This window comes from Xiphophorus hellerii, chromosome 13 (genome assembly GCF_003331165.1).
Source record: "Xiphophorus hellerii strain 12219 chromosome 13, Xiphophorus_hellerii-4.1, whole genome shotgun sequence".
In the NCBI taxonomy this organism is placed as follows: Eukaryota; Metazoa; Chordata; class Actinopteri; order Cyprinodontiformes; family Poeciliidae; genus Xiphophorus; species Xiphophorus hellerii.
Genome location: NC_045684.1, coordinates 5,416,372 through 5,440,796, shown reverse-complemented (window position 1 = coordinate 5,440,796; position 24,425 = coordinate 5,416,372). Strand labels below are relative to the sequence as shown.

General features: G+C 35.9%; 1 protein-coding gene across 1 annotated transcript in view; it reads right to left on the bottom strand.

The window, feature by feature from the left end:
* Window positions 1–13,240: 13,240 nt before the first annotated feature.
* LOC116730759 (zinc fingers and homeoboxes protein 2-like) overlaps window positions 13,241–24,425 on the bottom strand; it is a 148,754-nt gene continuing 137,569 nt past the window's right edge. The window contains exon 5 of the mRNA XM_032580226.1: window positions 13,241–19,779. The gene's annotated coding sequence lies outside the window, so the exon portion shown is untranslated. The remainder of the gene's footprint in view (window positions 19,780–24,425) is intronic.

Below are 24,425 nucleotides of genomic sequence, written 5' to 3'. Positions count from 1 at the left end.
TTGGAAAACCTTTAAGAGAAACATATTGTGATGTATTTAACTTTGTCTTTTATTCAATGAATAAAGTTTAATTTATCACCTCTTTCATTTAAACTAAAAAATGGAAGCAATTTACAAGATGTTAAACACTTTACAGTTTGTGTAAAAAATCTATTTTTTTTTTTCCTTTTTTTTACAGTAAACTGGATTAGAATGAGGATGTTTAAGGACAACCCCCAAAGTAATCAAAGCTCAAACCTCTCATGAAGTACAAAATGCTGGAAGACCATTGTTACTGTGCACAGTAATCTGATGGCAATTTGATCAGAAAGAGACTGAGACAAAGAAACAAGCCTTTGTTCCACAGTGAATATCTTCAAACATAAGAATCTGTAGCTCTAGACACAGACAAATAAAATAAATTTCAGACAAAAGTTTCATGGTCAGATAAGACAAAGATGAAATATGTTCAGAGGAGATAAAGTGAGGCTTTCAAGCCTAATAACAATCTGTCAACTGTCTGGCAAGGTGGTGGTAGCATCATGCTGTGGGGCTGTTTTGCTGTCTGTACTGATGCTTTACACAAAATAGAAAGCAGGTTGAAGAAGAAATGCTATCTCCATTTTCTCCAACTCCATCTCAAACCAGCAAGCTGATGACTTCGACACAAAGACAGTTGGGTGTTTTATCACCACTGATTTATTAAAAACTACTCTATTGGAATGCACTTTTGTCTGGAGATGGACAGAGAAATCTCAACTGGGCCTACTGCAGATCTTGGCTGGGAGAATTTAAGTAAAAGCAGAAAGAGAGCACAAATGAAAACTTAGAAGGCAAAACTCCAGGGTTGATTTTTAATATCCTCTTATTTAAAAAGCTCTAATTAAAATAAAAGACGTGAGGATCCTGAAAGCGTTGCTATGTTTAAAACTAAACTGAAGCAGCAATTTTCTTTTTTGCTGAGACTCGTAAGTTTTTGGTCAACTTATAAATTCTCATAAAGTATTGATTGAACTATTTTATCTTTTTATTTTTAGTTGGCATTTATTTTTTTAAATTTAGGTTTTAAAAAGTTCCAGTAACATTTATTTTTTGTAATATTGTCTTGTTTTGTTCATTCTTCTTGTTGAAAAATTACATTTTCTCTTCCACTATCTTATCTAACATTTTGTAAACATTTTAAGCATTAAGTTGTATGTAAATTTCTTTTTATTATAAAAACTTTTTTTATTAATATTTATTACTATTAAGTGCTAGAGGCACACAATTTTCATAATTTTGTTTTTTTAATAAAAGTAATTGATAATTTTAACAATTTCACCCAATTTCAATAAAAATCAGTTTTGTTCAACAAAATCAGTTTTGATTGCTAAATTTGACCAGTTTGAAATATGATGAAGTGAAAGCAAAGTATAAAAAAAATTCATGATATTTTGTGGGCCAAATAACAATTCATGATACAAAAACTCATTCATATCAATTCACGGAGGGACATAAATATTTTAGAAAGATGTACAGGGACACGGTGGCAAAGTGCAAATAATAGCAATGAATTGTTTCAAAGTGACAGTGAGTAGCTTTTGGGTAAAAGACATATTTACTCATACAAACTCACAGTTTAGCACCTTGATATGCTGCGTAAACCCTAAAAACAGTTGAGGCTGTTGTCGGGGGGGTAAACATAGGGGAGGGGTTGTGGGCATCCACATGGAAGCATCGCCTCACTCACCAGCTGCCAAAAATACTGATGTGTTCAGAGTTATTTTTTCCTTTTCCCACTCACACTCTTCCTCCGTCTTTCTTCTTCTTCTGCTGAAAGACTGGGTTGAAAAGTTCAGTGTGAAATCGGGTTTCCGTGAGATTCAGAGCTGCAGTCGGAAATGAAAGCTGTCGTGCCCCCAGAAGCTGCAACGTGCGTGCGTGTGTTTGACTAAGTGCTTCCAGTGTTTGAGTGCGGTTATCGTTCTGCCTTTTAGCTCCATATTCATGCAAAGTGTGTGTGTGTTTTTCCCCTCATCGAGCCAGAGATTTCCCTGTAAAATGCTCCATTAAACTGAAGTCTGTGTGTTTTTGTAAACTCCCGATGCATGTGCGGGCGTGTGTGTGTCTTCAGCGAAGTAGATACAGTAACACTCACATGTGGGTGCTGACACTCCTGACAGGAGTGTGTGTGTGCGTGAGTGTATTTTGGAGGACTCGTGGTTTATGGGTGAAAACGCTCCTTTGACAAATTTGACAAACACTTGCACATCAGCAGTTGATGGCTGACACGTTACAGATCGGTGCAAACACTTGCTGCACCTCCACAAAAATGACTAGTTTAATGCAACAAATTTTAGAAGCTGTAAACTAACCTCTACAATCATGCTGAACACAAAGAGCCACACTCATCAACCACAAACTCACACCTGTGGCCTTTGGTTTGAATACAAACCATGAGAAGAAAATCAGAAAATCAGTTGTAACTTTCATATGTGATGATCGCCAATTTGATTTTAGAGCATTTGAAATGTTGCTCCCATTTGGAAGTTCCAGGTAAAAGACTCTGTTCTCTGGGATTTAATGTGGTTAATAAGTAATACTGAACACAAAGGTTCAGATTAGTTGTTTAGTGACATAACTGTATCCAGATAAAGGGGATGTCGCAAGGTGACTAGGTTGTGCTAACTTTCTAAAAATATTAAATATTGGTTCAACATTCTTTGATCAATGGATAAAATAAGTTGTATTTCATGGTTTACATGCATTTTCTTTTGTGGAGATAAGAAAACAAAACAAGATCAGACATCATTGTCAGAAAAGAAAAAATGATCATCATTGATCATTTCTAAATAAGTATTTTTGGGATGCCCCAATTTTTTCACAATTGTATTTCTGTCTCCCCTCCTCCAAAAAAAAAAAGCCAAAGAAGAAACCTAACATTTTATTGAAAGTTTCAAAGTGATTCAGGCAAATAAAGAATTAGTTGTTTACTTTGAGTTTGCTCCATGTTGGAGGACAATTTGGGGATTGTTTCAACTAGTTTGTGCTAAACAGTGTGCTGCAATGCAGATACTGATAAATGTGTCTGGTCCATGTACACAAAGTCCTAAAACACGTTTAGTTTAGTTCAGCATTTCTCCTCTTTAATGATCCCCATTATTGTGCCGTATATTACCAGGAGGCTGTAAGGTACAGCTCATGGAGTGTGGGTAGCACACCCAAATAACTTTCCAGTATCCCCTGAAATATTTAGTAGAGGGATAAATGGTTTCCTAAAGACGGGCTATTATCGTTTGAGAGGTTTTATAAGGTAAAATCTGGTAAAAATAATAAAAAAAAAGAAAAACACTGAGAGTAAGCTCTGAGGTAACAGTTCAACCTGAATATTTATGATGGGTCAAACTCAGACTGGGGATTTCTCCTCAGGCATTGGTGGCTGCTTCACTGGATCAGCTCTGTGTTGACCTGTTTTAAACTGGGGTTTATAATAGGAGCCTCCCAGTGTGGATGCTGCGATTATAACGGGAGCCTCCCAGTGTGAAGCGATGTAAATGGGAGCTGGGCGGCTGTGGCTCTCAAACCTGCTGTGTACGGAGGTTGAAAAATAATGAAGTGAAGAAGGATGGCTCTTCGTAGGATTCCTGGTGAGGCCGAATATCTCATCTGATGGTGGAACGGCCTCTCTGTTGACGAGCACCGGCCCATTAAAGCTCCATAAACATATCTGCTCGGGGTTTGATTAAATTTTTAAAATCACACAACTGTGATTGAAACCAAGTAGCTGAAAACCTGCTTCAGATAAATTACGGAGCATCTTTTAAAGCAGGATGCGATGTTTTGTTTTGGCATAAAACATTCCATGAAAATCGTCGCAGCCTCAGAGGACATGAAGTTTTCTGTTGGATCCTGAAATTTCTGAATGCCTCGCTCTGCGTTCCTGCTTATTTGCTTCCATATTAAATGACAACTCTCTTCTTCTGTGGCACACATTTCATCATTTTGTACAAATTGTGATAGTCTGAAGCTGAACAGCAGGCAGAAGCTCAAAGGCAGAGAGCACGCTGTCCGCTCGTATGGAGAAAAAAAAACAATCTTACATTTTTTATTATTTTTCCTGACGTACGTGGAGCAACAAAAGCTTTCCACGCAGCTCAATGAGACCGAGAACTCCGAGAGGAACATGTCCCATGATGCCTATAAAACCACAGAGTTGATTTAAAGCAAAGCAACTAAAAATCTGAATTTTGATGTTGTTATTTTGTTCTGGACTGTGTGGACTGAACGTCCCCAGACATTTTATACATCAGACAAGATGACAAGAGCAAAATAAACTAAGGGGGCTCAGTTGTTGACAACTACATTTACGGTACCTTGCCAAAGTGTCATATTGCAACCAATAACTTTAAAATATGTCATCAAGGTTTTGTAAACCAACACAAAGCACAATTCTTATTGCTACAAGTAAGTTATAGGATGTCTCTGCTAACTTTTCGCAGTATAAAGCCACAGTTCTATGTAGATTAACTAATAACTAATTATTGCAACAGATTCTCCAGTGGATTTAAGTTTGGGCTTTGACTGGACCATTCTAATGCATATGGACCTCCACCCAAGTTGTTTTGAATCTTGTATTTAGCGCTATACATCTTGCCATTAACTTTGACCAGTTGCTGGGAAAAAAAAACATTTCCACAGCATGATGCTGCCACCACCATGTTTCACAGAGTGGCTGGTATGTTCAAGCTGAACTTTTCATGACATATAGCACTTTTTTGCTGCTATTCCTACAAGTTTTGTGGGATTTCTTAAAACTGCAGCTGTATTTTTTAAATTCTTCCATAAATATAAACATATAAAGGTCATGAAGTGCTCTGTGAGAAGCACAAAGTTTAGAATTTTATAAACAAACCATTGCTTTAAACTTGTCCATAACTGTATTCCTGACCACCTCAGAATAGGATAGAATAGAATAGAATAGAATAGAGGGAAATTCAGATGGCAGTAAAGTGATAGACATATTGTAGACTGTAGAATTAGACAAACAAGGAAAGAAGACAGAAAAAGAACATGTTGTTCATTAAGGGGAAATTTACAGCATAAGAAAAAAATATTGTGCAGCTAATGCAAATACCTTGTTCTGATTCAAAGAAAAGTGCAATGAGTAGGATAACTTAAAAAAATTACAAAATGTACATGAAAATTTGTTAATGAAACATCAACAACCCTTAAAAGAAGTGAAAAACTGTGCGAACAACTTGGATGTGCAAATAACAGCGGGAAAAACTCAGTTTGAGGGAAGCAGTAATGGTTATAAAGTCTAACAGCTGCTAGGAGAAAGAATCTATGATAACCCTCCTCTGTGCACGTAGGATGCAGAAGTCTCATAAGTTTGTTTGCATGCAAGTAGCATTTTGATCTCTAATGTCTTCTAATAAATCTCAGGAATTTAAGCAACAACTGCATTTATACAAAGATTAAATTGTAGACTCAGTTTACTAACAAGCTTACTTCTGACGACAATTGTAGACCATTGGTTGCACAATTTAATTAATGCTGGGCAAGCCACACTTTTAAGATTTTGTTTTGGAAAACAGATTTTGAGTTGGTTTACCACTAAAACGCCAATAAATTAAAGTTAAGTTTGTGGCTTTGAGTTGACAAAGTGGGGGAAAAAGCTCAAGTGGTGTGAATACTTCTGCAAGGCAGTGTGGCTGATATTTTTTACGTTGAATTAAAATGTTAAAAAGGACTAGAAGAAACTTTTTTTTTTAGTTTTTAGTATTGTGACAATATTTATAGCTAATTTTGTTTGGCTAAACCTTTCACATGTTTTTGGTTTTCCAAATATCCAGCCCAGAAAGTGAGATGAATGAATCTTTATAGGCTGCTGGAGCACTGAGCTTGACCTCTGACCTTAGTGTGGAAGATGCCCCACACGGATCGATGTCCCCCTGCACAAGCGTAAATATTTTTCTTGATCTCCATTCATCTTCTATTAGTGGAGGAGCTAATAACTCCGACCTCACAACGTTTCACCTGCTGAAATGTTATGGCTAGATTTCGATTTTCAAATAAAAAAAAAATTTATCCTTTACTCCAGACTTGTAGCAGTTTGTTTTCTCAAGCATGTTACTATAAGTGTGCAAGCAGGTAAGAATGATCTTTTAGCGTGCTTCTTTTTACTCTTTTCCAGTTTCGTGGATAAATTCTTATATATGTGTATTTGATACAAACACCCCCCCCCCCCCCCCCCCCCCAAAAAAGGACCCCTAAGGAGTCTCATCTTCTATTCTTGCATACTTTTTGCATCATGTTCTGTGTGCCCTATCCAAATGTCCCTGCCTTGCTTTTCCACTGGTGATTACACATCAGCAGCACACTGTACCCCACTGTGAAGTGCATGTGCAAACAGCAGAGAAAAAGGCAGAAGTGAGTGCACACTTTTCTAAAATCTTCTCTGTTCATGTGTGAAAATTGCCTTTGATTTTGTTTGTGTTCTTGCTTTAGAAGCACACGCAGAACACTTGAACCCTAAAAACCCTAAACGGCACAGCGCAGATCAAATTATTTTGTGAGGAGCTTTGTGTGTGAGGACAAATTTGTCTTTTTATTTGGTAGCATAATGGTATGTATTCTATAAAGTAGCAATCTCAGTCCAAACAAGTCATTCTCTAGTTATCTTTCTGACCACAGAGTCCTTTGTTGTTTCATGTTCTGGTTTTAAAAGACAGTAATACCAGCTGCGCAGCCAGTTTGGTGTTTTTTGTTTAGCATGTCAGGAGCTGCTGTAAATCCCTGGGGTTTTAGCTGGTAAATCTGCACAGAGATTTCTCATGAGACTCTTCACTCTTCCCCCTGCTTTTTAAAATGTCTTTGGGCTTTTTTTTTTTTTTTTTTTTACATGTAGCGATGCTCGTTGGGTGTGTGTTCTGTTTCTCAACAACGTCCTGATTCACATTCACACCTGGAAACAGCGGAGCATGTATCTGCTGTTGGCTGGTGAAAAACGTCTCTCAGGGGAAGCTGGAAGAGGGAGGCAGCGCTGGGAGTCGATAGGTAAAGATGAAGAATAGAAATAAGGAAGAAAGAAAAGTTTTAAGGTCATTTCATTTAGTTAGAAAATTTTGGTGCAGATGTACACCCTTTTTTAAATCCAAATTTTGACGTTACTACATCTATTCATCAGGGCAAACACTGAAGTGTTCAGATTTTTTTTTTCTTTTCACAAAATCTTCAGGGCTACATAACAAATACTTCTGCTTCAGCTTTCATTATCCAGTGTTGGAGTAGGTACCCTTAACTCTAACCTTTCCACTATAATTGTACAATAAATCCAGATGCTGTTCAAAATATCTCATAAAGAAATTGAACCATCTTTTAAAAATTTGATATCAATTTGTTCAGATTTGAGTAGAATGTATGAAATAAATGAAATCATTCAAACTTATTCTAAAATATATTCGTTTTTTTGTTGTTTTTTTAAGTCAAGTTTTAAAACAACTGGAGTTGTAATATCCATGAGATACAACACTGTTAGTGAACATTAAATACATACACATAAAAAGGAGACAACTGTGAGGTTGTCTCTTATGAACAACCTCACAGTTGACTACAAGCCAAACAAAAAAAAATAATTTCTCAGCCTAACATTCAATTTTAAGATCTGTTGTCAAGGTCCTTTAAATTGCCTTTGTAGAGCCAAAGATCAATTTTTTTTTCCAGTTCTTTGGTGATTGATCTGTTACATAAAAGTTGAGGCATTCAAGGCAGTTTTTGAACCATGACATCCTCTCCTTTTTTTCCTCTCTTGAATTATCAAAATCAAGAACCAAGTCACAAAACCCTTATCTTTATGTAACTCTTGGTAATTCTGTAATTTTGACAGATAAACTAGTTTATTCAATAATAAATGTATTTATTCCATTGATAATAAGCTCTCATTGATTTATTGTTGTCTCTTACAGCTGAACTGTATTTTTTTTATGTTGATAGTATTACATATTTTTTATTCCTGAGAAACAAACAAATATCCCCTTGAGCTTTTTTATGTAAAATTGTTAACTCCATGAAAAGATCAAGAATTATTTTTTTCAGACAGTTGTAAAATTAACTGGTATATCCAGAGAGCTGATCTGTACATTATAACATGTATCTTCAATAAAAAATGGATTTCCTAACTCCAGCTATTTCTAGCATTTTCTTAAAAAATGTTTTCCTTCAATTCATCATTTAAATTCACAAACTAATTTGTTGTATAACATTTGTACTGCAGACATTTATTTCACATGGTTTCGCAAATATAAGATTTGTTTAAAGAATGACCTGTGATCTGACAGACGGTCTCATTTTGTGAAATATAAAAATACATGGAATGCATCACAAAAAGCATTCCATACACAAGATAATATAAATTTTTACCAAGGTTTGAATTTCAAACAGTATTTACTACTAAGAGCAAAAAAAGAAAACATATTTCAAGTGGAGAACTCACAATTACCTGATTTCCCCCAGGGCCACAAACGCAGCATCTGACACAAAAGGTGTTTTCAGAAGTAACGTTCATCTTTCGCAGGTCGATTTATCTGCTGAGACACAAACTCAAACACTGTATGAATATTTAGACACACACACACATTATTAAAGTGCTACCTGCTCTCACACACACACACAAAGCAAACGCTCTAAGGGCATGGCAGCTTCCAATCCAACCTCTGCTGCTATCAGGCCGAAGTGTGATTCCTCACCTTTATTCTTATTCATTTTTAATTTTTTTTACAGCCCCCTTCATTCTCATTGTAATTCCAAAGGCAGAGCTCAACTTAAATTAACACCAGCACCGTGATATCCATGGAGAATACCGACCAGATATTACAGCTTGCCTGGGTTGGGCTGGGTAACGTGAGGAACATCCAAAATGAGCAGCATGGAAATGCTAAAAAGGCAGGAGACGCCCGCCTCATTCTTAACAGCTGCATCAGCCACCTTCCCCCCTCACAGCTGCACAAGTTTGAAGTTTTCATCTTTAAATTTGATTTCAGTTCATCATCATCTCTCCAGTTTCAAACATTGAGCAGGTCTAAAAAAGAACTGTAAACTGTGGATGAAGGCAAAGAAGGTCAAAGAGTTTGGAGGTTTGTAAAATGCATAAACCAAACCAGACAAAAATCAATTTTTATAATAGCAGAACATTTGATAGCTCTTCATAAAAAAAAGTGCTACACGTTTGTCAGCTGTAATGCATCATCACTTTGCTAATGTTTGAAGTGAAATTTAAAGTTCAGGTACAAAATCATGACTATATTTTGTGAATGAACAATCATGAAATCCAGAAAAAAAATTCAAGAGCAGAAAAAAACACAACCCCAAAAAAACACATAAAACTAAAATGGACAGTAAATTGTTCTCAAAATAGATAATGTATTTAAGAAAACAAAAAATGAAAGACATAAAAGAGACAGACAGGACACAAAGTATATACAGAGGAGTAATAAAACGTGTATGCAAAAGGAATAAACCCATAACAATCATTACACACTTCCAAATCCCCACGGAACATACCAAAAATAATTTATTAGACACCTAAATGTTTGCAAAGAGACAATAAAACACACAAACTTCCACATAGAGACTAAACGCTTTAAGAAACATAAAGCTGAGAGAGAGATCTAAAAAATGACCAAGATCGACCTGAAACGATGTATAGCAGTTTCAGAGAAAAATATAATCACTTCAGAGACACAAAGCACATAACAAGAGCCAAAACTACCTTCAAAACACATCAATCAGCACAATGTACCCAGAAGACCTTTTGTGAAGTCTATTCAGATCACACAGTAAAGGTCTTCCTTCATATGAATCTGTTTCCAGGGACACGTTACCTTATAATCAGCCTACAGTTAGGTTAGACAGAGATGTTCACGTTTAACTCTCTTTCAGAAGTATTCACACCTCTTCAGCAGTTTCACATTTTGTCACATTACAACCACAAATCTAAATGTATTTTCTTGGAAATGAGTGTCTTAGTCCAACTCAGATTGATACATAATTGTGAAGTGGAAATAAAATGATAGTTACTGTAGTTTAAAGCAATTTTCATAATAACAAAATCAGAAAAAAAGTGTTACATTTAAATGTATATATGTCATCTAATTAGCAAAGGTCCAATTTTTAATAAAATTTTATTTTGCCCTAAATGCAAAACTTTACAACTAGAGGAAAAAAACAATAACATGACACCTTTATGAGTTGATGAATTACATAAATCCCTTGGCAGATTGGCATGGGGAGTCATATTCCAAGACAATGACCCCAAACATACTTAGAATGGCCTACTCAAAGTCTAGACCTAAATAAAATTGCAGCAAACCCATATTAAACTTAGATCATCTTTCTTCTCAGGTAAATCCCAAATAATTATTATAAAACTGAACATAAATCCTATCTGAAAGCACAAATGTGTTTTATCTCTTATACTTTTTAACAACTCCCTTTGTGAATTATAATTAAAGAATTGAGTTTTTGTTTTTTTCACTCTGAAAACATTCAGATAGTTTGATTGTTTATGCACACATTTTACCTTGAACGATGATTGACGTTCCTTTCTTTCCGTCCTGCTTTTACCAAAATGCAGGGATGTATTAGTTACTCTGGTCTATTGGGGTTTCAAAAGGTTTCACTCTGTTTTTTTTTCTCACATAAGGCTGATTAGGCTCCAGTATGTGCTAATAGGTAACAGCACATTAAGCGAAATGTAAACGTAGCAACAAATAGCACTGGGATCTGGATTTGTTCACACTGTTGGCCCATGTCCATCGTTTGGCCTACTCAGATTTTACACAGATTGATTTCAGTCACACTGTTAAAAATATGCTGCAGAATAAACTTCACCTATAAACCAGGAACGTCTGGACATACAAATCTCTAAAGCTCATTTGTAATTTACAGCATCTGTCAAATTCTGTTTTGACAAAAAAAACAAAAAACATTTTGTATTATGTCGCTTGCACAAAAAATTATGCTGATTTAAAAGATCTTCTGTTTAATGTGGATGGATTATTTTATTAACGTGACAATGGTTGGACTGTCTGTCTATTAAAGTCCACAATACACATTGTCCAGGAGCTCTTATGTCAAGCCATCAATCTGTTCAGGTAATAGACAGGTTTTGTGCTTTAATGAGAAATGTGTGCAGCGACCCCAGAACAAAAGCGGAAGACTTTGTGAAGACACTGTAGTTTCTAAGAGTGTTTTTATTTACAGTAAAACACGACTTGTACTGACATTAGGTGAAAAACCACTCAGAGTGAATAAATCAGTCCAAATGCAACCATATTGTAGTTGGATAATGAATCCAGTGACACATTTTAATTCTGAGACGAGTGATTTGCAGCAGGAGGAGCTGGTGTACTTTATACAATAAATGATATAACAAGGAAAAAAAATGTGGAAGATTTGGTAAAGACTAGATTATTGATTTGTTGAGAGGGTGTACTTTCTTTTTACAACGCCTGAAACACTTCCCTCTAGACGTTGCCTCCAAACTACCTCAACAAGAGATCTTTCACACTCAGAGCTGCACAACTTTACTCTAACCTCCAAATCTTCTGCCTGAAGTTGAGTCGCACTCCGGGGGAAGCTCATATCAACTAAAATAATTTAATTTAATTTTGGTCTGCCAAGGAACAACTGTGTAAGAATTTGTGTGCAATCTGTGCTGTTTCAGAGAATTTAATTTAAAGTGTGAAATAAAGCAAACTGAAACAGCATAGCAGATTTTGATCTGACTAAAAATATTGCATTTGATTAATATTTTCTCATCATTCATTTTGACTTGTGTTTCTGCCAACAGATAATTGCATCCAGCAATGATACCCATAAGTAGTGATTCATTAAGAAATCAAACTTTTCTTTGTAGGAATATAAGTGAGATCAAGTTCTTTCAGACATGTCTTGCTTATTCAATAAAAATAAATAAATAAATAACAGTATGATTGTACATGCTTCACATCAAAACATGCTCAAAATTGGGGAAACTACAAAAAACATAGTTTAAAAAGATGGATGGAAGATAACAAATTTAGGAATAGACTGATGACCAGACGTCTACATGATGGACAGATGGACGGACAGACAGATGGAAGCCTTTATGCGACCTGTATCTAATCGTTTCACAACAATCAGATTTATACAAAATGCAACCAAAGCCAATTGGATATGTGGTCCTAAGTCTGATCTGCATCTGATCTTTTCAATTGAGTCTGTACGGCCAGGTCGCATTCATCCTACCTGAACATCATTGACACTTGAAAAACGTCACAATTCTGCGTCCTGATGCATGGAAGCTGGAAGAAAAAACAACCATGCCAGATGATAGAGATTATGTCGTCAATGTGCAATATTTGGAAATATGAACAACCAGGCAAAAAAAAAGAAAAGATTTCACAAAAAATTGGAATTGAGCATTAAGGCATGTGTGAACACATAGCCTACACAATGTAAAAATAAAAAGGATGGATGGATAAATGTTAAATTTCATACGTCTAGAGTGATAGAGGCATGATAGATTGAGGAATAGTTGGATGACAAACAGATGGGTGTAATAATGGATAAATGGATGAATGACTCAAGTTGATGGCTACAGGAACAGAGATAGATGGTGGACAAAGAGGGCAAGAGGGAGAAAAGGATGGATTAAGGAGAGATGGATGAATGACAACTCAATAAATTGCAACAGAGAAGGATAAATGATGGAAAAAGATGGCCGAAGGGATAAGAAATGGATGAATGACAGATAAACAGTTGACTAAAGGGTAGGAGGAATGGATGGTTGGATGGTGGCCAAAGATGACTAGAGGGATGAATGCATGAAGGTGAAATGGATGAATGACAGATAAATAGATGGCTACAGGAAGGGATGAATGGGAGAATGAGGAATGGTTCACTGAGGGGGCAAATGGAGCAAAGGACTGAAGGATGGACAGACGGATGGATGGTGAACAGACAGATGTATGGAATAATGACGGGTAACCGGAAAGCAAAGATGACTTTGATGAATGGACACATATTTGGGCAATAGGATTCAGAATAAAGTCTGGAAAAGTGTTTTTCAGACTGCATAGGAACCAAACACACTGATCTTCTTTATTAAAAAAGCTACATACTAACACTGGTAATACCCTTTCATAGCAAAACATAAAGACCACCAATTATTTGTAGGATTTCTGTTATAAATGCAAAAAGAAAAACAAGCAAACAAAGAGAGAGAGAGAGGCAGGAGGTGTACCCTTTGAAAAAGGCTGTGTTTTATTGAAATACAGCAGACATCAACATGTTGTTTTGCTGACCTGGGCAACAGAAACCTAGCTTGAACACTGCTCCAACTATGTAAAAACAAATAGTCATGGCTGTTATCAGTGTAGCTCCACAAAACACATTCAACCCAAACTGATTCGACTTTACATCCTTTTAGGCCGAAAACTGCTTAACAAAAGTGTTCAGAACTAAAACATAAAACAAGCTGGTGCTCCACATCAATTTGGGTTTTCAGTGCAAAGTTGCTGGTGCGGCGTGCAAAGCTAAAAAAAACTTCACACGCCTCGTATAGGAGATTTGGAACAGTGTCCAGACTTGTTTTCGTGTCCAGGGTTGTTTGTTTGATAGTAGCAGTAGTAGAAGAAGCAGAATCTCTGTTATGAAGCAGGGCTGGCCTCAACACCCCCCCAAACCCCACGGCCCTGAAAAAAATAAAAATACATTTATAGCACATCTTTCCCCCCCAGAAAAAGAAACCAGGAGTCATCCTCTCAGATGCACATGAAAGATTTATGTGATATTTGCTTAGGTTGAATGAGAGATTTTTCTAAAGATAAAAAAAAAAATATTGGGTTGTATGTTGGTTTTTTACTTTTATTTTACACACAAACCGCTTTTAAGACACTTTTAGGCTGGTGATATTTTGGAAAAAATGTCCCACTTGTTTACTTGCAAGAAAGGGATTTAAATTTGGTGCAAATTAGTGCAAATTTTGATTGTCTCGTATCTCACAATAATCAAGTGGAAATCAGCTTGTGGTGCAACTAAAATGAAGACAATAAGAAATTTTAGCTTTTACTGCTTTGCTAAATTTTCCTTCTTCTCTTAGTTTACATGTAATATCCAACAAAATGTCAAAACACCACAAATTTTGTTTCTAAATGAAGCTTAAGGCTACGAATGCATCTAATTACACATTTTGTTCTCAACAGAAAATGGATCAGGCAAAGAGTTTAGCTGCAAGAATAACAAAAAAAGGGTCATAATACAACCTTTTTTCAGTAAATACATTTCTATGGAGGCTTTTAATATTAAATCTCCACCAGATGCTGATAACATAAGTAATCAACGCATACTCAGAATTCAAAACAAGCCGATAAATTTTGTGCAGTTAACTGGAATGATTCAGGGAATAGACATTAAACACATCATGAAAAAAAAGCTGCAAAAAGCCAAAAGCCAATAAAACCCAGATTAAATCTCTTAGTATTTAGAAAATAACTTCCCCTCCTATCAGAAATGATTAATATCAGGTGGTTCTAACTGATGGCCTACTAAATGCTCATTACCAAGGAATTGCATCCGAAGCATTTCATAATGGGTCAGAGTTCTTCCAAGAGTTGCAAAATAAACTGCTGGTAGCGGTTGTGAACACATTTGATTGTTCCACTGGGAAACACCTGGGTCATAATTCTAAACTTAAAGTAAACCAGCTACAACCAGGTGCTCCTCTTGAAGTGTTTCAGAAAAGCTTTCCAAAAACTAAGCCATTTGGAGAGAGCTTTAGAAAGATCTGGAATTAGTAGGGACAGCTTTCCATGAAAACCACAATGGCTTCCATGGTTGCTCACTGCGCAAGACTCCACTGCTGAAGAAAAGGCGTATTAAATCTTATTTAAACTTTGCTGCAGAACATTTGGAAAAGCCAAATGAATATCAGGAGAATGCAGTCTATTACTGTATCTCCTTCATTGTGATTGCACACACCATGTTTTAAACAGCAATAGTACTGAACACCACCTCCAAAACACAACAAAACATTACATCTGACGGAAGCTTGAATGTGCTGATTTTCAGAAAATATCCTTTGCAGATTTATATAACTGAAGAAAAGATTGAGAAAAATAGTTGATAATAATCCAAAGTTGAAACGAATTAGCAATTAGCATTCACACACAGCCAAAGAAATCCTTGTCTGGTTTCAAAGAAAATATAGTTGCTTGAATGGCCCAAGCAATCTGCTCATAAATAGCTAAACGAGCAAAGACCATTAAAGGTGCTTATTTTAACAATATAAATATAGTTCAACATATCTTGATATGCATTACCATGCAAAGTGGAAACTGTTTTAGCACCACACCACGTATCTACAGTTTTGCTGGGTTACAGCCAGTCAGTGCCAAGCAAAACAAATGGCACCGTTTGATTGGCTGCTTTCTAAACGCAAGCTAATAGCGTGTCAAGTACCGTTACGCCTAGGTATTTATTATGAAATGCTCTATGAAAACATTCTCATGTATAGACAGAATTGAATATCAGTGAACACAGAGGAGAACCCAAGGACCAACAAAGTCTGATTTTAGTTTCTGTTGAACAAAACAAAATATCACTTTAGCAATGCTTTAGAGACTAGTTCCACCATAGAGAAAACACTTAAGTGTTCCTTAACAAAAATAAATACTTTGTGAATAAATAAATGTTCAATACTTATTCCCTGTGTCATTTCACTTCTTTTGCACATGACAAAACCCTATGGTTAAGCTTTGCATTTCAAAATTTGTAAGTAACAACTTTCAATTAATGGATATGAGAAGACCAAGCCTCTGTTGTGGAGCGGTTTACACTTATATTTAAAAGAATTGTGGTACAGTGGTAGGAAGACATGTTGGATTTTATGTGAGTGCAAATTTTTTCTTGTTGTGCAAATTTATATGTAAAAGGAGTGGTGATGTAATTGAAGATAGTAAGTGCTTTGTTGTTTTTGTATTTTCACTTTGTTCAGCATGAGAGAGGACATCTCACCAGTTCCTTCTTTGAGTTGTACTGTGCCCACATTCACAACATTTACATAACTCCTCAAAGCAAATACATTCAATCATTAATCAGAAAAATACTCAAAACTATGCGCTTGCAAAAATAAAACTCTCTTAGTTAGCTTTCTAAGGCGGCACATCCACCTGGAGGCTCTCTGCAGTGCTGCCATCCTTTTGCACAAGGACTTTGAGCAGCGCAGCAAAGGACAGCTGTGGTGATGCAGGAGATTTTTTTTCTTTTTCAATCTACAAAGCAATAAAAAAAATGCACCTTTATCAACTCATACAAGCAGACAGAGCTTTGCACAAAACCTCAACACTGCAACTGGACGGATTTGAAAATCACTCCCCCCCCCCCCCCCCATCATTGTTCTGCTGAGGCCAGCCCTGGTTTGCATTGGTAAATACAGTATTTCAGATATATGTAGTCTTTTCATCATTAACTCTGACCAGAACACTACAGCGGCAGAAGCAATACATAAAGAAGCTCATATTTTTGATTTTGCTATTATGCTTATTTTTGTTGGAATGGAACTAGTTTCAACTAAGCCTACCGAGCCAACATGTAGTAATGTATCGAATAAAAGGCTATTTATCTTTTTTTTATTATTTTCATTAATCACAGGTGTTCATGATGTGTGGAGGACGCCAAAAGGAGAGGAAATAAACATAAGAAAGGGAAAGAAGAGAAGAAAGGAAAAAATGGACTAAAATAGATTGAAGAGGAAGAAAGAAGGAAAGACAGATAGAATAAAGTATGATTCAGGCAGCATGATGATTCTGAATTGTGTGTATTTGCTGTTGAGTTTGTAGATTGCATGATCGTTACCATTAAATCCTTCTGCATTTGCCACCATTATGACAGCTTCTTAAGTTGTTTTTTTTTTCATTGTTTTTATGTAGTCGTTTGTTCCTTATCAGTTTAAAACAAAGATCCACGACAGTCACTTGGTCATACAAGCATAAGATGTGCAGATTGGCTTAAGTTTGCTTTTGATTTTTTTTCCTGTTTTTTTTTCTTAGCTTTTCTCCAAAAAAAAAAAAAAGGATTCCAGACAGAGTGGCTACAATAATAATATTAACAATAGTAATAATATAATAATAGCACTTGACTTCACTTCAGCACAGTTTAAAAAAAGACAGAAATAAAGGTTATAAAGGTGCTTTTTTGTGTTTTTGTTTTTCTAAAATCTGATTTGATGTGAAGCGAAGTCCCCCCTTTTGCCCCCTTCCTCCCTCCTCGTCCTCCTCCTCCTCCTCTCAGCGGGGAAGTGGCGGGCAGAAGTCCAGTGCCGGTCAGACGAAGAAGTAGTGACTGAAGTATTGCCAACTGGTCTGTCTTTTTCTTTTTTTCAGTTTTTTTGTAGTGGTTCCACTCTGGTTCAGGACAAAAAGAGGAGAAGGAGAGAGAGATGGGAACAGAAAAAAAAGAAAGTTGTACACACACACACACGCACTGCTGGCACCATGTTTGTTTAAAAGTCCGTCATCACAAATAAACAAACAAACAAACAAACAAACAAAAAGAAATCGTAAAAGGGTTGAAAGTAAGAGGGGTTTAAAAAATGAAGAAAAAGCAAAAAGGAGGGCTGTCGGGGGGGACGAATTGCTCCCATTTTACAAAATGTAACAAAATTTGTCCGCAAATTTTACAAATCTATCAGTACAGGAAAAAAAAAACAAACAAACAAATATATCCTATTTACAATGACAAGAAGAAGAAGAACCCTTTTATTTTTTCAAAAGTGTAGTGAGAATGCAGCAGATCCCAGCTTTGGCACACGGCGATTTTGTTTTGTCTGTCTTTTTTTTTTTCCATGTTTGTTTGTTTGTTTCAGATCCAACCTGTCTGACGATCCGTCGGTCGATCCGTCGATCTGTCGGTTGGTGTGTACAGTCAAACTGTTGCTGCAGGCACACATTCAGTGCTCTGGTTCACCTTCCTCCTCATCATCCTCACATCTCCAAAGCAACGCAGGTCACGCACAACATCACCTCAGCCTTCACTCTGCCCGCCCATCGGTCGAGTTCAACCGCCGGCTCTAATCTGCTTCCTACAGGCTCACTTCGTGGAAGGGTTCTGTTATTCAAGAGGCTTTTAAGGGGCTTAGAGCAAATCACGGATCATTAACGTAGTCTACTTATACATGCACTGGTTAGACCGTAAACAAACAAGTCAGGAAGTAAAAAAAAAAAAAACCCAAAACAATTAAAAGCTTCCTTTAGGTGATTGTTTAGAACAATTTAAATCCTCTACTAAAGAAAAATGAGTTACTGAATGAATCTGAAGTTTTGCATTTTAACCTCATATTTCAAATGTCAAGTTTCAATTTAACCACTTTAAATCTGACAGTTTGATGAGAAAAATCTTTTTGTGTGCAAATAGGAAATTGTCATACAAAATGCACCATTTTTCGTGCATCAGGGTGCCTTGTTAGAAAACACCTTCGGATACAAAAGGTGATGCTTCTTAAAGAAAAAGAAGCATGAAATTTAGAGTTTCTAATCTGAAATAAAGCAATGAATCTTACTGGTCAGAAAAAAGGTGGTTGCTTATTTGGAAGTATTACCTATAAGACGTATTCTTAAAAAAGACTTAAAAAGATACCTGTCAATCTGTCATTTCTCAATTTAGTTTTGATAAATTATCTTTAATCTTATTTTGACTTTGAATTTTTGATTGAATTAACAGTTAAAGCTATTATTACGTTTCAAGTCTTCGTTGCACAATTTGTTTTAATACCTTTTTAGATTTTGTTACTGAGTAAAAGTGAGAGTCTGCAAAACTGATCTTAGCTTCATAATTTCTGGAGCTAGCAGCCTGGAGTTAACTGCTCCCCATATTTACTTCAGGTTTAAACTACATTAATTTAAAAGAAGTGATGGGCGGCACTCCACAATGTGTTTTGTTTTTTGACAGGAAACATTTTCAAACATTATTTTTGGTAGCCTTCTTTCAGCCAGCTGACAGGCAGTGTGAAGAAATGGTGGAGAGAAAGAAATTTTGTCATTCAGGCACTTCTTCTGGCAAACCATTAAAAGCACTTTAAAAAGTAGCAACAGAGGTTTTGCAACCAAAATTGCTTAAAACCTTGGCAAACCTAAAAAACAAAAAAGCAAACCGGTTTATACATAGTTAGACTTTATGAAAAACCTTAGACATATGTTGATAAAATAGTGCTTCTGCCTCCCCCTGCCATGCCTTTAATTTGGTAAAACTGATTGTATAGACAGGATTTTTACATTTGTGCGCTGAAACTCGTTTTTTGCAAATTAGCTTAAATGCCTTTCTGTTTTGTTTGTATATTACTTTTATTAAACCCACTTCACTGTGAAAGCTGGAAGCATAAATATGAACTCTATTAAAAACGAGGGATTTTTCAATTACTTTCACAGATTGTGACCCTGAATTTCTATTTGAGCTCTTCAGATTTTGGTATGGGTACATGCTTGCTCATGTCCCCTAATAAAACCGGCCGCCTCAAAAGCCCACTCTTATTTAAACTCAAAAATCATTCCCATCCTGGGGTCACTTCAGCAGGAAAACATGGACGACACTGCCTCAAACCGGATGGAGGAAGATGTTGTGCGTAACCTTGGATGCGACAATCAAGAGATAAGAATTGGTTTTAAAAAATAATAATACAGTACAATATCTGTTAACTAAAAGAAAATAAAATAAAAAAACTTTTGTCTCTCCATTCTTCAGATTCTTTCTTCCTGTATGTTTCCAGCAGCAGTGAGGGCGGCAAATCTAAAAAAAAGGACAAGGGAGGGAAAAGAGGTAAAATAAAACCCTCAGTCATTTTTTTTCTTTTACAACAAACAAAAATGTCATCCTGATGTGAACTCAGATTATTACTACCTTAAAGAGAAAAAAAAAATCATATATGGGCACAGAGAGGGATTAAAAAGCAATTGTTGTGCCAGAAGCTGGCACTCTCTGTTCTAATCCTTGTAGGTGGTTTAATGTTGAAAGTTGCCTTTTGTTTGGAATTAAATTGGGACCTATAGTCCCTGTGACTACAAAATCAGGACAAAAACTAAAATATACCAGTGTTGCTATGAAGATCATTCACATAGGATTTTTAAAAATATATTTTAAAAGATCAGCGACACAACTGCATGATTTAATGTAAAAAAAATAAATAAAACTTTTCATACTGCGTGCATGTCTAGTACTATGATAATCTCCATGAAGCTAGAGGTTTTAGTTCCTGTTTCTTTAAGAACCGTGGCCATTTCTCAGTTTACCGCAATTAAACAAGCATGTTAAATGGCAGAAATCAATACTTTAATGTCCACAACAAATAAAAGAAAATTACACAGGGACTGCATGGTAACAAAGAAAAAAAAACTGGAAAATTATGTTTTGTGCAACAGCTAAAAAAAAAAAAAGATTTCTACTGGTGGTTAAGTTTTTTTTTTTTTATTTGAATACAAATACAAAGCAGAAAATTACAGCTCAACCTAAATATTTACAGATGCTGTCTAAAAAGACAGATAATTATTGTATTTGAGCTGGTGGATCGTTTTGTGGTATGGTATGGAAACAATCATCTTATCTTGAATGTAAACAAAGGAGAAGGTTGCAGATTTCAAGAAAAACAAGGTTGGGGAAACACTATTAGCATCATAGGAGAAGAAGTGGAGGAGTATAACTACCTTGGCGGTCACTTGGACAACTGACTGAACTGTAGAGACGCAACAATAAAGTCGCACGTAAAATAGGAGCTTTAGTGTTTACAGTAAGATGCTGCATATTTTCTACAAATCCGCTGTTGAGAGTAATCTCTTCTGGCGTCATCTGTTGGTGTAGCAGCATCAGAGCCAGGGACTTAAAAATGCAACAAAAGCTGATAAAGAAGGCTAGTTCTGTTCTGGGGTGACTCTGGGACCACTGGAGATGATGCCGCAAAGAAGAATTTTTCATAAATTCAAGAAAATAACAGGTGACCCTGAACATTCTTTACATCTGCCTTTCATACAGCAGTCAGTGGCTGTTCAGCCAGAGGCTTCTTCAGATGTGCTGCAATACTAACTGCTGCAGAACATCCTGCCTGCCTACAGGGAAAAAGATCAACATCAACTCTAGAAACTTTGAAAATATGAGTTATGACAAAATTAAATTTCCTTTAGGAATTAATAAAGTATTTTCAAATTAAATTAAATTTCACACCGTCTGACATCAAATCAGTCTAATTGTTTAACTTTTTTAAGTCAGTAAGGATGACAAAAATCAATCAGCCTTGTACTAAAATTAGTGGGGAAATAATTGGAAATTGCTTTTGATGATGTTGCAAAAACCTCAGCTCCTCATTAAGATTTTAAAACAAATTAGATTTTTTACTAGCAGTGAAGAAATAACCAATAATAATTAACTTCTCACCGCTGCTAACCAGCAGCAGACAATCCAACAAGACCAGAAGAGTATTTAAACCTCACCAGTTTCCCATCGATGAACAGCAGACTAAACTGCAAAACTAAAGTGTAAAAGTCTCAGAAAGTTGCAAATTATCATTTAGATATCCAAAATAATTCAAATTGGAATTGAAGCAAAGAGCTTTATAAAAGTGGAACCATAATTTTCTAGATTTAAAAGCAGTTCAGGAACATCTGAAAGAAAAAAAGAGTTGATCACACTGGTACTATCCCTAAACATAAAAACTAATTGTTTGGCTGGTGCCTCAAACTAACAATCATGATTTTAACATTCACGCCTAGACTTCATTTGTACATGTAAGCTGAATATGTAAAAACAAATCTGTATAATTTTGGAATTAAAGAATCAGTGTTCAGAATCAGTCTCAGTCCAGTTGCTGCTCGAACATTCTCTGATGAAAAAGTGCAGCGATTTGAATGAAATCCATCTCTGACACGACGATCATTGTGCTTCGTAACAAGGAGAAGCAGAGAAGGATAAAACATTTTCCACAGCGTCTTTTATTAAAATGCATCACATTCCAGTTCGGAGGACTGTGCTTCCTTTGAAGAAGATCTTGCAGCACTTTCTAGTTTCACACACTGATTACTTTCCCCCGTCTGTATGTGCTGCTTTGACATGACGGTTCACAGCGCAGTGGAAAATGATTTAGATCTGATTAACATCGGAAGTGATGCGAGCTTTAGGTGGTTACGGCCCTGTAAAATTTTAAATCTGCTTTGAATCATCGCTGTTTCAATCCACTGATTTAAATAATAAAGAAATAGATTTTCTACTATAACTCACGATTTACAATTATTTGAAAACACATTCAAATCCAAAAGTCGTGCTTATTTGGAAACAGGTAATTTCAGTGTCCACTGTCCCTTTGTTTTGAATCATAATAAGAAGCACTGCAGCATTTTAGCAATTAAACCTTCATCTATAAGCTGCGACTGTTGATAAGTTATTACGGGACGCTGCGCCGTTCCACGCTGATTAAATGAAGCCTCAAGCTGCTGTGATTAGTGAGACAGGACAATAGATGATGCACACACACACAAACACACAGATGAGCTGTGGAGATCACAGCACATCAATTTTCACTGCAGGAATTTGCTCCATAAATTGTTATGACTCTCTATAACAATCGTTCTTCATCACTTCTTCTTACCGTGATCGCTAACTTCTCACCTGAGGTTTTTACTGAGTGGACTGTGGAAAAAAAACAAAAACCTGTATAAAAAATTAAAAAATGATTTGACCACAATATTCTGATCGTCATATGAACCTAGTTATTCAAAGTTCTTTGTATCTCTGATTATTTTCAAGTTTAAAAGGTCAAGTCGGCTCTTTCTTTCTTTTTTCTCCCCCTATTTTTTTGTGAAAATTCATAATAATTGATTTCAAATCATTTCGTTGTTATTCCAAAGATTCTCCACAGACACTAAGGAATTTTCTCTGATCTACTGTGGCCTTCACTCCGAAAGCCCACTGTCATTCACGCTTCACTATTATACTTGTATATATACTGTACTATATCGCTATATTCAAAAGATAAAGCTTGAGCAACCTTCCAGACTTATGATGTCTTTTAGATGATTAATTATTTTAAACAGTGTAAGACAGAAGAACAAAAACTGAAAATAAATTAATAAAGGATAAAGGTTTGGTGTGATACATGTATGAATTTAGTGGTACTAAACTTGAGTCTTTTTTGTCTTTTTGACATAAGACTCAAGTTAGATGGCGTTGAACTGAAACATTCCAAAATGCAAATTTCACTTCTGACTATAGATAGTAAAATCTGTTAGGAACCACACAGCTCTATGGAAATGTTGGATGGATAAAGTTTGAAATTCTTGTTTGTTCTACTTTGCAAAAAAAGCTTAAGCTCAGTCAGAACATCACATTTCATGTCATTGACTCTGGCTGCATGTTTAGGATTGTTGTCCTGTTGAAGGTAAATTTTGTCCCAGTTTCAAGCATTTTTCAGCCTTCAGCCCACCAACTCCGAGCAGCTTCCTTGTATCATGCTGCCACCACTATGTTTTAATGTGTTTAACTGTGTCATTGTATTCAAAATCACGTCCAATATTAGTTTTCTTTCACACACAACACTTTACCATGTTGCTCCAAAAGTTCAGTTTTATTCTCATCTGACCAGAGAACATTCTTCTAAGTTTCCAATATGTCATAACGTATGGGTGTCTTCTATGAAGTCCAGATTTGGCGTCTGGAGAGTCTTTGCAGCTCCTCTAGAATTACCATGAAGCTGTTCACTAATGTTCTCTAACAAACCCCTAAAGCCTTTACATGGCAGTTAAAATCACACTGAGATAAAATTAAATTTAGATAAATTCTATTTAATAGTTGACTTCTGAAGGCAGATGTTTACCTACTTATTTAGGTGCATCAAATTATAGGGGGGTGAAGAAAAGCGCAAGTAACTGAAAATCATCTATGTTTGTGTCATAATATCCACTGAGGTCTGAGGTTTTAACACAACATGTCATTAGGTTCAAGAAGCATGAATATCTTCACAAGAATCTGTATTTATTAGATGTGAAACTGTGAAAACTAATGTAATTTTCAGATGTGCAAGTTCTGGTAATTAGATAATGCACTGCTATTAGTGATGACTTAGAAATTGAGAACACACGTTTTGCTTTTACAATATATAAAAAGCTAAGAAGAGTAGAATGAAAGGTGAATAACAGATGTAGACTGTTGATATTGTAATATTAATAAAGTGTTTTCTTTTCCATTGGACAGATGTATCCTTTTTAATCATCAGTAATGTTTAATTTGAAGCATTTGTCTGATTATAAATACTTCTGTCCCAAATTTAAACCCATGGAGAAAAGTTGCTGGAGAATGTTTTTAATCTGGAGCCAATTTTAAATCGGCAGGGTTTAGTGGATTTCAGCTTTCACTTGCCACAGTCATCTATCAGTCAGCCAAACTGATCTGGATAG